Genomic DNA, 13,481 nt, shown 5'->3' with positions numbered 1-13,481 from the left:
AGCACACAGCCCGGGCCAGATACTGGGTTCAGCTTTCTGATGCCAGGAGCCTGGGCCCGGTGGGAAAGGGGCACATGGGGGGCTTTGCTGCTCTGGCACCCCCTTGCTCCAACATCTGGCCTTGGCCTGGACAGGTGGGGCTGGCAGGAATCTAGGCCCAGAGCTCCAGGGTTGTGGGCATCTGTGGGGCCAATGGTGACAACACTGAGTGGGGCCGGGCCAGTCCTGCCCATTGCTTACATGTTGTGTTTGATTGTGTATGTGTTTGTGTGGGTGCACTCGCACTAATGTTTGGATGACGCAGTGGGGGAGAGTCCAGTGCCCTCGGCCAGACAGGCCTGGGCTGGGTCTTCCAGAGCAGCTTGTGCACTTGATTGTGACACCTGTTCCCTTGCACAGGCAGAGGGTGCCTGGGCGGACTCTTTTCCATGGGCCCTGAGCATGCCCAGAACTGTAGCCTTTCATGTGGGGATCAGATGTTTTGATAGCCTCAGGCTAAGTTAAAAAGTATTTCTGCAGTTCAGATATCTTGCCATCATTTTTTTTCTTTCTGTTTTATTATTATTATTATTTTTTTTTTTTTTGAGACAGGGTCTGGCTCTGTCACCCAAGTTGGAGTGCAGTGGTGCATTCACGCCACACCTCCTAGGCTCAAGCGATCCTCCCACATCAGCCTCCCGTGTATCTTCCATTATGTGAAGCTAATTTTCAAAAATTTGTGTAGAGTCAGGATCTCCTTCTGTTACCCATGCTGGTCTTGCACTCTTGGGCTCAAGCGATCCTTCAACACTGCTAGGGTTCCAGACTTGAGCCACCAATCTGGGCCCACATTTGGGAGAGATAGATTTGGAGAGGAACCAGAGTGCTCAAGGGTGTGTGACATGTGCCACAATCGTGGGCAAAACAGACCTCTGCCCTTGTGGAGGGCACAATCTAGTGGAAGAGGAATGTTTTTAGAGATGTACAAAGTGCTGGCCATCAAATTGTGGGGAGTTGCTGGAATAGGACAAGGGGCCTAGGAAGGCCTTTCCTAGAAAATGTGGTTTGAAGGCCGGGCACGGTGGTTCACGCCTGTAATCCCAGCACTTTGGGAGGCCGAGGCGGGTGGATCACAAGGTCAGGAGATCGAGACCATCCTGGCTAACACGGTGAAACCCTGTCTCTACTAAAAATACAAAAAATTAGCCGGGCGTGGTGGCAGGCACCTGTGGTCCCAGCTACTCAGGAGGCTGAGGCAGGAGAATGGTGTGAACCCAGAGGTGGAGCTTGCAGTGAGCCAAGATCGCGCCACTGCACTCCAGCTTGGCCGACAGAGCAAGACTCTGTCTCAAAAAAAGAGAAAGTGTGGTTTGAGCTGAGAATTAGGGATAACTAGGAGTTAGACTGATAAAGGAAGGGAAGTGGTGATTGGAGGAGAAATCCTCTGTCCTTGTCTGAGATTACCCTGTGTTAGGGCAGTGGCTGACCCTTTTCTGGGATCACCCAAAATGGGATAGTGGGTGGATGAGACATGTGGACTGTCAAAACTAGTAGATTCTGAATCCTGTCTCTGCCATGTCCTGCTGTGTGGCCTTGGGCAATTTACTTGTCTCTCTGTTGCTTCTGATAGAAAAGGAGGGTAGTGAGGGAGATTCAAGTTGAAGACAGACAAAGTTAATCATGTTTAAAGTGTTGGCTTTGGCTGCTGTGTGGAGATTGGATTAGAGCGGGGTGTTAAGGAAGAGGGAGGGATTTGGGTTCCTGGTGAGAATCAAAGTGGCTGGGGCCAGGGTTTGGTGTTGTGGGTGGGGAAGAATAGAAAGTGATCCTTTTTTTTTTTTTTGAGACTGAGTCTTGGTCTGTTACCCTGGCTGGAGTGCAATGGTGTGATCCCGGCTCACAGCAACTTCCGCTTCCGGGATTCAAGCAGTTCTGCCTGAGCCTCTTGAGTAGCTGAGATTATAGGCATGAGCCACTATGCCTGGCTAATTTTTGTATTTTTAGTAGAGATGGGGTTTCACCATCAAGGCCAGGCTGGTCTCAAATTCCTGGTCTCAAGTGATCTGCCCGCCTCTGCCGCTCGAAGTGCTGGTATTATAGGTGTGATTAGAAGTGAAAATTAATTGGACTTGGTTGGTGAGGGAGTGGTCAAAGGTAACTCCCAGGTTTCTGGCTTCTGTTATTATGAGTAAAACAGAAGAGTGACTGAACTTCATTAATATATTTTCCATTTGTTGTGGTCATGCAAAAAAATATTTTCCATCTGTTCCATTTAAAGATGAATAACAAAAATAAACCCTTATTTACTCTGTAGGGATAAATCTTTTTGAGAAAAAGATTTAAAGCTTTTGAGTCTCCCACCTTTCTCCCCAGAGGTAATGACTATCCTGTATTTTGGTTAATCTTGACTTTGCTGTTGATTGCTTTTTACCACATATGCATGTTTTCCTGAATAATATAGTGATTTGTTTAGTGTGTTTTTCAACTTTATATTTATTCTGAGTAGGGTTCATTGATAATTTTATTTATTTATTTTTATTTTTTAACTCTTTTTACTTTTTTATTTTTTACATTGTAGAAGTTATCATTATAAACTTTTTCAATCCAAGGGTTTATAACAGTATTTTTTTTTTTCATTTTCGAAAAACGTTTTTTCAGTGTTTCACTCTGTCACCCAAGCTGGAGTGCAGTGGTGTGATCTCGGCTCACTGCAACCTCTGCCTCCCAGGTTCAAGTGATGCTCCTGCCTCAGCCTCCCAAGTAGCTGGGATTACAGGTGCAAGCCACCACACCCAGCTAATTTTTTGTTTTTTTAATAGAGACAGGGTTTCATCATGTTGGCCAGGCTGGTCTTGAACTCCTGACCTCAAGGCATCTGCCTGCCTTGGCCTCCCAAAGTGCTGGCATTACAGCCCTGAGCCAGCATGCCTGGCTGGTTTATCACAGTCTTAATAAAATTGGGAAAAAATTTGAAAACCAGAATAACCAAAAGGATGGCTGGGCGTGGTGGTTCACACCTGTAATCCCAGTCTTTGGGAGGCCAAGTCAGAGAATTGTTTGAGCCCATGAGTTCCAGGCCAGCCTGGGTTATATATGTGCATATATATATATACCCAAAAGGTAGAGGAAACCAAATGGGGTCATCCACCCAACGAAATATCATGCAGCATTGAAGGAGGCCCCGGAGAAGACTCTGTTACAACGTGAATGAACGGTTAGGACATTACACCTAGTGAAATATGAAAGTCACAAAAGGACAAATACTGTCTCCTGTGAAATAAGATTCTTAAAAACAATAACAAAAAGGGCAAATGCACATGAACACACTTCTCTGAGGTCCCTAGAGGAGTCAAATTATAGAGACAGAAGTGGAATGGAGGTTACCTAGGACTGGGGGAAGGGGCAATGGATTAGGGTTAGGGTAGGGTTCGGGTTAGGGTTAGAGTTGGAGTTTAATAGGGACAGAACTTCAGGGTTGCAGGATGAGAACGTTCTGGAAATCAGCTGCACAACAATGTGTGTGTACTGAACACTTGAAAATGGTGAAGGAGGTAACTCTGATGTACCATGTTATGTAGCACAATTCAAAATTTGGTCCAGGAAGAAAAGGCTTCTCCAGCTCCACCCACCCCAGCCCAAACACAGCAGCCCCTTCTCCACTCAGGCCTGTTTACCTCAAGCCCCAGGCTTGGCCCCCAGAATCCAGGGGACCTCACCTGCTGCCCAGCCTCTGCCTGCCCTACCCCACTCCCCACCACGCCTAGGGCCTCCCTCAGGCCAAGCTTTCCCGGGTCCTCCTGCCTGCACCCACCTAACTTCCTGCTGGTTATCCTAAGGCTCTCAGGGAAGATGTCACCCTCATGGGCCCTTCCTGTCTCCTGCTTGTTGCCCCCTTAGTTCCCTCTACCTCCTGCTTCATCTTGCTGAGTTAGGAACATTCTTGGCTAAAGGTCAGAGGAGACTCACTAACAGGCACGCCCTTAATTGATGGATTGATTCACTCCAAAGGCAAAGCCAGTCAGGAGCTTTCCCAGCGATCCTGAGGTTTTGTTTTGTTTTGTTTTGTATTTTGTTCCGTTTTTTTTTTTTTTTTTTTTGAGACGGTGTCTCACTCTCTCGCCCTGGCTGGAGTGCAGTGGCGCCATCTTCCGCACACTCTGCCTCCCAGGTTCAAACGATTTTCCCACCTCAGCCTCCCGAGTAGGTGGGGTTACAGGTGTGCACCACCACGCCCAGCTAATTTCTTTTAAATTTTTTAAATTTTTATTTACTTTGTTTTAGATGGAGTCTCACTCTGTTGCCAAGGCTGGAGTGCAGTGGCGCAATCTTGGCTCACTGCAATCTCCACCTCCCAGGTCCAAGTGAGTCTCCCGCCTCAGCCTCCCATGTAGCTGGGATTACAGGTTCCCGCCACCATGCCCAGCTAATTTTTGTATTTTTAGTAGAGATGGGGTTTTACCATGCTGTCCAGGCTGGTCTCAAACTCCTGGCCTCATGTGATCTGCCCGCCTCAGCCTCCCAAATGGATGGGATTACAGACAATGGCCACCGCACCCAGCTGAGTTTCGTATTTGTTTTTGTTTTTGTTTTTTTGACACTGAGTCTCGCTCAGTTGCCCAGGCGGGAGTGCAGTGGATGATCTCAGCTCACTGCAACCTCCGGCTCTTGGGTTCAAGTGATTCTCCTGCCTCAGCCTCCTGAGTAGCTGGGATTACAGGCGGGCACCACCATGCCTGGCTAATTTTTGTATTTTTAGTAGAAACGGGGTTTTGCAATGTTGGCCAGGCTGGTCTCAAACTCTCAATGTCGTGATCTGCCCACCTCGGCCTCCCAAAGTGCTGAGATCACAGGCCTGAGCCACCCTGCCCGGCCCGAGTTTCCTTTTGGAATTTTTGACAAACTGTAGATTCACATGTAATAGTAAGAAATAATACAAGCAGGCTGTGCATGGTGGCTCAAGCCTGTAACCCCAGCACTTTGGGAGGCCGAGGTGGGTGGATCACCTGAGCTCAGGAGTTCAAGACCAGCCTGGGCAATATGGCAGAATCTCAACTATATAAAAAAATACAAAGAATTAGCCAGGCATTGTGGCGTGCGCCTGTGGTACCAGCTACTCCTGAGGCAGAGGTGGAAGTTTGGTTTAAGCCTGGGCTGCAGAGGCTGCAGTGAACCGAGATTGCACCACCGCGCTCCAACCTGGGTGACTGAGTGAGAAAACATCTCACAAAAAGGAAAAAGAAAGGAAGAAAAATAATAAAAGAATGGCCTTGGCCAAGCGTGGTGGCTCACACCTGTAATCCTAGCACATTGGGACGAGGCGGGTGGATTGCAAGGTCAGGAGTCTGAGACCAGCCTGACCAACATGGTGAAACCCTGTCTCTACTAAAAATACAAAAATTAGGCGGGTGTGGTGGCACGAGCCTGTAATTCCCCGCTACTCAGGAGGCTGAAGCAGGAAAATCACTTGAACTCGGGAGGCAGAGGTTGCAGTGAGCCGATATCATGCCACTGCACTCCAGCCTGGGCTACAGAGCGTGGCTCTGTCTCAATAAAAAAAAAGAAAGAAGGAAAGAAAGAAAGAAGGAAGGAAGGAAGGACAAATGCCTTGTGCACTTTGCTTAGTTTCCCTCAATGACGTAATCCCCAGTTATTATTCAGATTTCCCCAGTGTTACCTGTACTCGTGTGCATGTGTGTGGGAGTGTGTATACAATTTTATCACCCAAGTAGGTTTGTGTGTAACGGCATCATAGTTGAGATACTGAAGAGCTCCAACCCCACAGGGTCACTTTTATAACCAGGTCACCTCTTTCCTCCACCTCTTCCCTTGTCCCTAATCCCTGGCAATCTGCTATGCATCCTGTGTCTCTAATATTTTGTCATTTCAACTAAGTTACATCAATGCAAACAAACAATGTGTGATCTCTTGGGAAGGGCGTTTTTTTCACTTAACGTAACTTCCTGGAGCTTCATCCAAGCGTGTGCCAGCAGCTGGCTCCTCCGTAGTGCTGAGCACTATTTCACGGGATGGAAGCACCACAGTGTGTTTAACCAACCACCTGCTGAAGGAAGCTTGAGCAGCTTTCAGTTTTGGCTTTTATAAATAAAGCTGCTATGAGTATTCATGGGTAGGTTTTTGAGTGAACATGTGTTTTCATTCGTCTTGGATAAATGGCCAGGGCTGTATGTTGGTTGCATGTGTAGTTTTTGGAGAAAGTACCAGCTCGTTTTGCAGATTGGCTGTACCATTACGTGTCCACCAGCAAGCTGAGTGACTTTTTCAGCATACTTGCCAGCATCTGGTGTTGTCATATTTTGTATTTCAGCCGTTCTGATAGCTGTGTAGTGGGAAGTTTCTTTCAATGCTCTTCTTATGATGACCTTAAGCAATCCTCAGCTACAATTCGCCCTGGTTTCCTAACTCAGGCCTGTAATCCTAGCACTTGGGGAGGATGAGGCTGGAGGATCCTTTGAGGCCAGGCTGGGCAACATGGAGAGACCCTGTCTTTACAAAAAATTAAAAAATTACTCAGGTGTGGTGGTGCACACCTTTCGTCTTGGCTATTCTGGAGGGTGAGGTGGGAGAATCACTTGAGCCCAGGAGATTGAGGCTGCAGTGAGCCATGTTTGAGCCACTGTATTGCAGCCCAGGTGACATAGGGGTACCCTGTCTCAGGAAGAAAAAGAAAAACAGAAAAAGAAGAAATATCAATAAACGTGTGTGAAAAGGTGTCTACCAATGTAGAAGAGACCACACTGGGTGGGGTGGTGTCCCAGATCCCAGACTGGCCAAGATTTAAAAGTCCATCCCTGGGGAGCTGGCAGGAAGTGGAGGAACCAATAGGAGCAGCGTTCTGAATGTTGAGCTGTGCACATCCCACGAGACAGCAATTCTGTCCTGGGTAAGTGTCCTGGAGAAACTTGGCACATGTCCAGGAGGAAAGCACCAAACGTGTACAAAGTGGCATTGTTTAAATAGCCAGACATTGAAACAGCCCCAAATGTTGATTGACAACAGAAAAGATAAAATGTCGCAGGGCACGGTGGCTCATGCCTGTAATCCCAGCACTTTGGGAGGCCGAGGCGGGCAGATCATGAGGTCAGGAGTTCGAGACCAGCCTGACCAACATGGTGAAACCCCATCACTACTAAAAATACAAAAATTAGCTAGGTGTGGTGGCGCACACCTGTAATCCCAGCTACTCAGGAGGCTGAGGCAGGAGAATCTCTTGAACCTGGGAGGCAGAGGTTGCAGTGAGTCGAGATCGTGCCACTGCACTCCAGCCTGGGCGACAGAGGGAGACTCTGTCTCAAAAAAACAAAAAGAGAGAAGATAAAAAGTCAATTGTTTCATGATTGGAATCGTATACAGCAATGGAAATAACCAGTTGTAATATGCAACAGATTAAATGAATCTCACAGACATAAAGCTGGACAAAAGATGCAAATCACAAAAGAATACATAGGATCCAACATATCTTTTATGTATATAAAGTTGAAATTAGGCAAAACTAAACTATATGAGGGATAAAACTATGAAGAGGAAATGAGTATCCAAAAATTCAGGGAGACTAGGTGCAGTGACTCATACCTGTAAGCTCAGCACTTTGGGAGGCCAAGGTAAGAAAGATTGCTTGAGCCCAGGGGTTTGCAACCAGCCTGATCAACATAGGGAGACTCTATCTCTAGAAAAAATTTAAACATTAGCTTTGTGTGGTGGCACATGCCTGTATTCCCAGCTACTTGCGAGGCTGAGTTGGGAGGCTCACTTGAGCCAGAGTGTGAGGCTGCGGTGAATTACAATCCTGCCACCACACTCCAGCCTGGGTGGGAGAACAAGACTCTGTCTGTAAATAAACAAACAAAAACCAACAAACAAACCCAACAACTCAGTTTCCTTTGGTGAAAAAGGAATGGGAATTATGAACAGGGAAGGTATGGGGTGGGGTGGGGAGATCCTAGTCATAGTCCATTTCTTGATCCGGGTGGTGGTTTCTTCAGTGTTCAATTCTGTAATTATTCTTTAGGTCATAGCTCTCTGTTTTAAACACTGATTTTAGCACTGTTTAAGCTTTCTGTTTTAAGCACAGATTTTCACTGGTTACTTAACTTCATGTTGTTAATTTTTGTTCTGTCTGATCTTGATTAGTTGTTTCACAAATTCATGTTTTTTCACTTGTGTTCTGAAAAAAATTTTATTTAGTCCTTTTATTTTTTTTTTTTTGTGAGACTGAGTCTCGCTGTATCACCCAGGCTGGAGTGCAGTGGCGTGATCTCGGCTCACTGCAACCTCTGCCTCCCAGGTTCAAGCGATTCTCCTGCCTCAGCCTCCTGAGTAGCTGGATTACAGGCACCTGCCACCATGCCCAGCTAAGTCTTTTTTTTTTTTTTTTTTTGTAGAGACGGGGTTTCACCATGTTGGCCAGGCTGGTTTTGAACTCCGGACCTCAAGACCTCAAGTGATCCACACGCCTCGGCCTCCCAAAATGTTCGGATTACAGGCGTGAGCCACCGAGCAAGCCTAGTCCTTTGATCTTGAAGTTATCAGAAACTTGTCCTAAGAGTACTTGGTAACGTCTTTACCATGAATCTGATTGGAAACGCTTTTAGGGAAGGACAACACTGTGGATGACAGAGACTTTGAATAGCCATTCTTAAAAATATGATTGAAGTTCAGACCTGACATGGAGGTTCACACCTGCAATCCTAGAACTTTGGAAAGAACTTTGGGAGGACAGCTTCAGACCAGGAAATGCAGACCAGCCTGGGCAACATAGCAAGATCCTGTCTGCATAAAAAATAAAAACATGGCCGGGTGCGGTGGCTCATGCCTGTAATCCCAGCACTTTGGGAGGCCGAGGAGGGAGGATCAGGAGGTCAGGAGACTGAGACCATCCTGGCTAACACGGTGAAACCCCGTCTCTACTAAAAAAAATACAAAAACTTAGCCATGCGTGGTGGCGGGCACCTGTAGTCCCAGCTACTCGGGAGACTGAGGCAGGAGAATGGCGTGAACCCGGGAGGCAGAGCTGGCAGTGAGCCGAGATGCCCCACTGCACTCTAGCCTGGGCGACAGAGCGAGACTCCATCTCAAAATAAATAAATAAATAAAAATAATAAAATAAAATAAAAAATAAAAACATTAGCTAGGCATGGTTACATGCACTTAAAGTCCCAGTTAATCGGGAGGCTGAGGCGGAAGCATCACTTGAACCCAGGAATTCAAGACTGCCGTGAGCTATGATTGTGCCACTGCACTCCAGCCTGGGTGACAGAAAGAGAGCCTCTACTTATATTAAAAAAAAAAATCTGGTGATAGTTTATTGTAATTAGTAATTGACAAGGAAGTTTGGTTATTTCTGTGACATACAATGTAATCACGGAGTGAAATCCCCAGTGAAATATTAGATTTCTAAGAGTTTTATCCAATGATGGAATTTTCATAGACCTTGTCTATACAAAAATAAAAAAGCCAGTTGTGGTGGCACACACAAAAAAGTTAGCACAGTAGGTGGTAGTCCTAACTACTCAGGAGGCAGAGGCAGGAGAATCCCTTGAGCCCTGTTGGTCAAGGTGGCAATGAGCCAAGACCACACCGCTGCACTGTAACCTGGATGACAGAGCGAGACCCTGTCTCAGAAAAAAGAAAAGAAAAGAAAGCTTTAGTTTAGATGTGAAATATATTTCAGAAGTAAAAATTAATAGCTCTTTTAGATTTTCTAAGAGCTGATCTGTACTTCAAGAAAACTTTGTTGTACTAACACAGGGGACCAAATTTTTAGGTATTTTTTTTTTATTTTTTTCTTTTTTGAGAAAGACCCTCACTCTGTCACCCAGGCTGGAGTGCAGTGGCGTCATCTCTGCTCACTGCAACTTCCGCCTCCCACGTTCAAGCAATTCTCCTGCCTCAGCCTCCCAGCTAGCTGGGATTACAGCCACCCGCCAACACACCCAGCTAATTTTTGTATTTTTCGTGGAGACGGGGCTTCCCCATGTTGAGCAGGCTAGTCTCGAACTCCTGACCTCAAGGTATCTGCCCGCCTCAGCCTCCCAAAATGCTATGATTATAGGCATGAACCACCACACGTGGCCGCAAATTTTTGGTTTTTTAATCAGAGTAGTTTTTTTTTCTTTTTCTTTCTCTTTCTTTCTTCTCCTTTTTTTTTTTCCTTCTAGAGCCATAAGAGGACAATATCAGTGTAGGTTTTTTTTTTGAGATGGAGTCTCACTCTGTTGCCCAGGCTGGAGTACAGTGGCACAATCTTGGGTCACTGAAACCTCTGCCTCCCAGATTCAAATTCAAGCGATTCTCCTGCCTCAGCCTCCAGAGCAGCTGGGATTTCAGACATGTGCCGTCATGCCCGGCAAACTTTTGTATTTTTAGTAGAGATGGGGTTTCACCATGTCGGCCAGGCTGGTCTCCAACTCTTGACTACAAGTGATCCACCCACCTTGGCCTCCCAAAGTCCTGGGATTACAGGCATGAGCCACTGTGCCCAGCCTCAGTGTAGTTTTAATATGAAAGCTCAATCCTTAGAAAGACTCATAAATAATTTCCTTCTAATTTTAGCCAACCTGATCACATACAAAAATTTCTTTCACAAATTCATCCTTCACAAACCTTTCATGACTTAGCAATTCCATGACATGCTTAGACCTCTGCTTTGACCTAAACTTCCCCTTTCTTAATTAATAAGTTGTTTTATTTAGGACAGAAAATTTACCACACAAGATCCTTTGTCATTCCGAATTCTTTTTTTTTTTTAACTGTTTTTACCAAAAATATATCTTCATACCTGTAACATTCTTCACATCTCTCTCCTACTTACTGGTTCCTTTCTGTCTTGTTTTTATTTAGTTCATACATCCATATTTTGAGACAACATTATATAATCTCCAAATTAGACAAAATTATTCCTTTATTTCCATGAATAACACATTTTGGCCAGGTGCAGTGGCCCACACCTGCAATCTCAACAGTTTGGGAGGCTGTGGCAGAAGGATCACTGGAACCTAGGAATTCGAGACCAGGCTGGGCAGCATAGCAGACTCCTATCTCTATTTTTCTTAATTTATAAAAAGTTCAAATAATTTTAAATATACAACAATACCAAATAAAGCAAAAACATGCTTTTACACATTTTAAATAATTTTTCTTGTCAAAAATGCATCTTTTTTTTTGGTACACTTGGTCCACAGAATTGTATAGATTAATTAGAATTTTTAACTCTTAGCAAGCTTAATTTCTAGTGAAAAACCAGCTAGCAAAAGAAAAAAGTATTTTTTTCTTTTTTTTTTTTTGAGATGGAGTTTTGCTCTTGTCACCCAGGCTGGAATGCAATGGCATGCTCTCAGCTCCCTGCAATCTCCACCTCTCGGGTTCTAGTGATTCTCCTGCCTCAGCTTCCCCAGTAGCTGGGATTATGGGCACCCGCCACAACACCCAGCTAGTTTTTGTATTTTTAGTAGAGACAGGGTTTCGCCATGTTGGCCAACTGACCGTCACATATCAGTATTTTACAGATGAGAACCGTTTATAATTTTAGAAACATCACTGTTTTATGTGTATCAGTACAACCCCAATATATTTGGTAGTTCTATCAGATTTTAAGAAGCCACAAACACACTTATATTTATGTTCGGCAATTTATGTTTTTGTGTCTTATCTTATTTGGAAATGACCCCTATATTTAATGAGTATCTGTCACTTAATGTAACATAACCTGACTTTAAGATTTCATATTCTGGCTGGGTGTAGTGGCTCTTGCCTGTAATTCCAACACTTTAGGAGGCTGAGGCGGGCCGATCAACTGAGGTCGGGAGTTCGAGACCAGCCTGACCAAGGTGGAGAAACCCCATCTCTACTAAAAATACAAAAATTATCTGGGCTTGGTGGTGCATGCCTGTAATCCCAACTTGGGAGGCTGAGGCAGGAAAATCCCTTGAACTCAGGAGGCCGAGGTTCTGGTGAGCCAAGATCATGCCATTGCACTCCAGCCTGGGCAACAAGAGAGAAACTCCATCTCAAAAAAAAAAAAGATTTCAAATTCCGACTGGACGCGGTGGCTCACACCTGTAATCCCAGCACTTGGGTGGCCAAGAGGGGAGGATTGCTTGAGACCAGGAGTTCGAGACCAGCCTGGTCAACATGGTGAAACCCTAAAATTAGCTGTGCATGGTGGCACATGCCTGTAGTCCCAGCTACTTGGCAGGCTGAGTCAAGAGAATCACTCGCACTGAGGTTGCGGTGAGCCGATATCGCACTACTGCACTCCATCTTGGGCCACAGTGAGAGAATCTGCCAAAAAACAAACAACAAGCAAACAAACAAAAAAATCTCAAATTCTATGAAAAGCTTACTTATAGACATTTATGCCATTTACAGTTACCTAATTTATATTTTTAACAACTATATCCCCATTAATTTTGAATACTGAGATATTACACAAAGCTAGTCGTCATTTCAGGTTTTTTTCCTGTTCACAACTTTTGTAGCCTGTGACTCTCAGATGTTCACCTAAGAATCTTAAAATTAAATAAATAGATATTTTGCCAGTAACTTGTAAGACAGAGCTATTTTCATTAAAGTAGCAATACTAAATTAGTTTTATTTATCAAAGAACTCCACAAACAAAGATCACTTTCTTTTTAGGTTGGGTTTAAGGTTTTATAACCTTGAAGCATCTAGCAGAGACACATATGATCCCATCTGACCCGCAAACCCAGTGGAAAATGTACACTGCAAATGCTAAAGATGGACATGCACGGTGGCTCACGCCTGTAATCCCAGCACTCTGGGAGGCCGAGGCGGGCGGATCGCTTAAGGCCAGGAGTTTGAGACAAGCCTGGCCTACATGGCAAGGCCCATTCTCTATTAAAAATACAAAACAATTAGCCAGGGGTGGTGAGGCGTGCCTGTAGTACCATCTATTCAGGAGGCTGAGGCATGAAAATTCCTTGAACCTAGGAGGTGGAGGTTGCAGTGAGCCGAGACTGCACCACTGCACTCCAGCCTGGGTGACAGAGCAAGACTCTGTCTAAAAAAAAAAAAAAGAAAGAAAGAAAAGAAGATGCTAAATATATTTTATTTTTATTTTATCAACACATTTAAAACTAGCCTATTTATCAAAGATATAGTTAGATCATGTGAACTAAAAGGTATTTGGGTTCATTTTTATGTTATATATGTATACATGTATTTATATATGTATGTGTGTATACATGTATGCATATACATACATAGATATGTGTGTGTATATATCTGTGTGTATATATAATATATGTAATATATATTATATATGTTTTTTATATATATATATATAATATATATTTGAGATAGGGTCTCACTGTCACCCAGGCTGGAGCGCAGTGGTGCAATCACAGCCCACTGCAGCCTCTATTTCTCGAATTAAAGTGATTCTCCTGCCTCAGCCTCCCCACTAGCTGGGACTACAGGCACACACCACCAAGCCCAGCTAATTTTTGTATTTTTTTTTTTTGTAG

The sequence above is a fragment of the Pan troglodytes genome, chromosome 13 (genome assembly GCF_028858775.2).
Source record: "Pan troglodytes isolate AG18354 chromosome 13, NHGRI_mPanTro3-v2.0_pri, whole genome shotgun sequence".
Lineage (NCBI taxonomy): Eukaryota > Metazoa > Chordata > Mammalia > Primates > Hominidae > Pan > Pan troglodytes.
The sequence above is the reverse complement of the archived record's forward strand: the minus strand, read 5'-3'. Positions refer to the sequence as shown.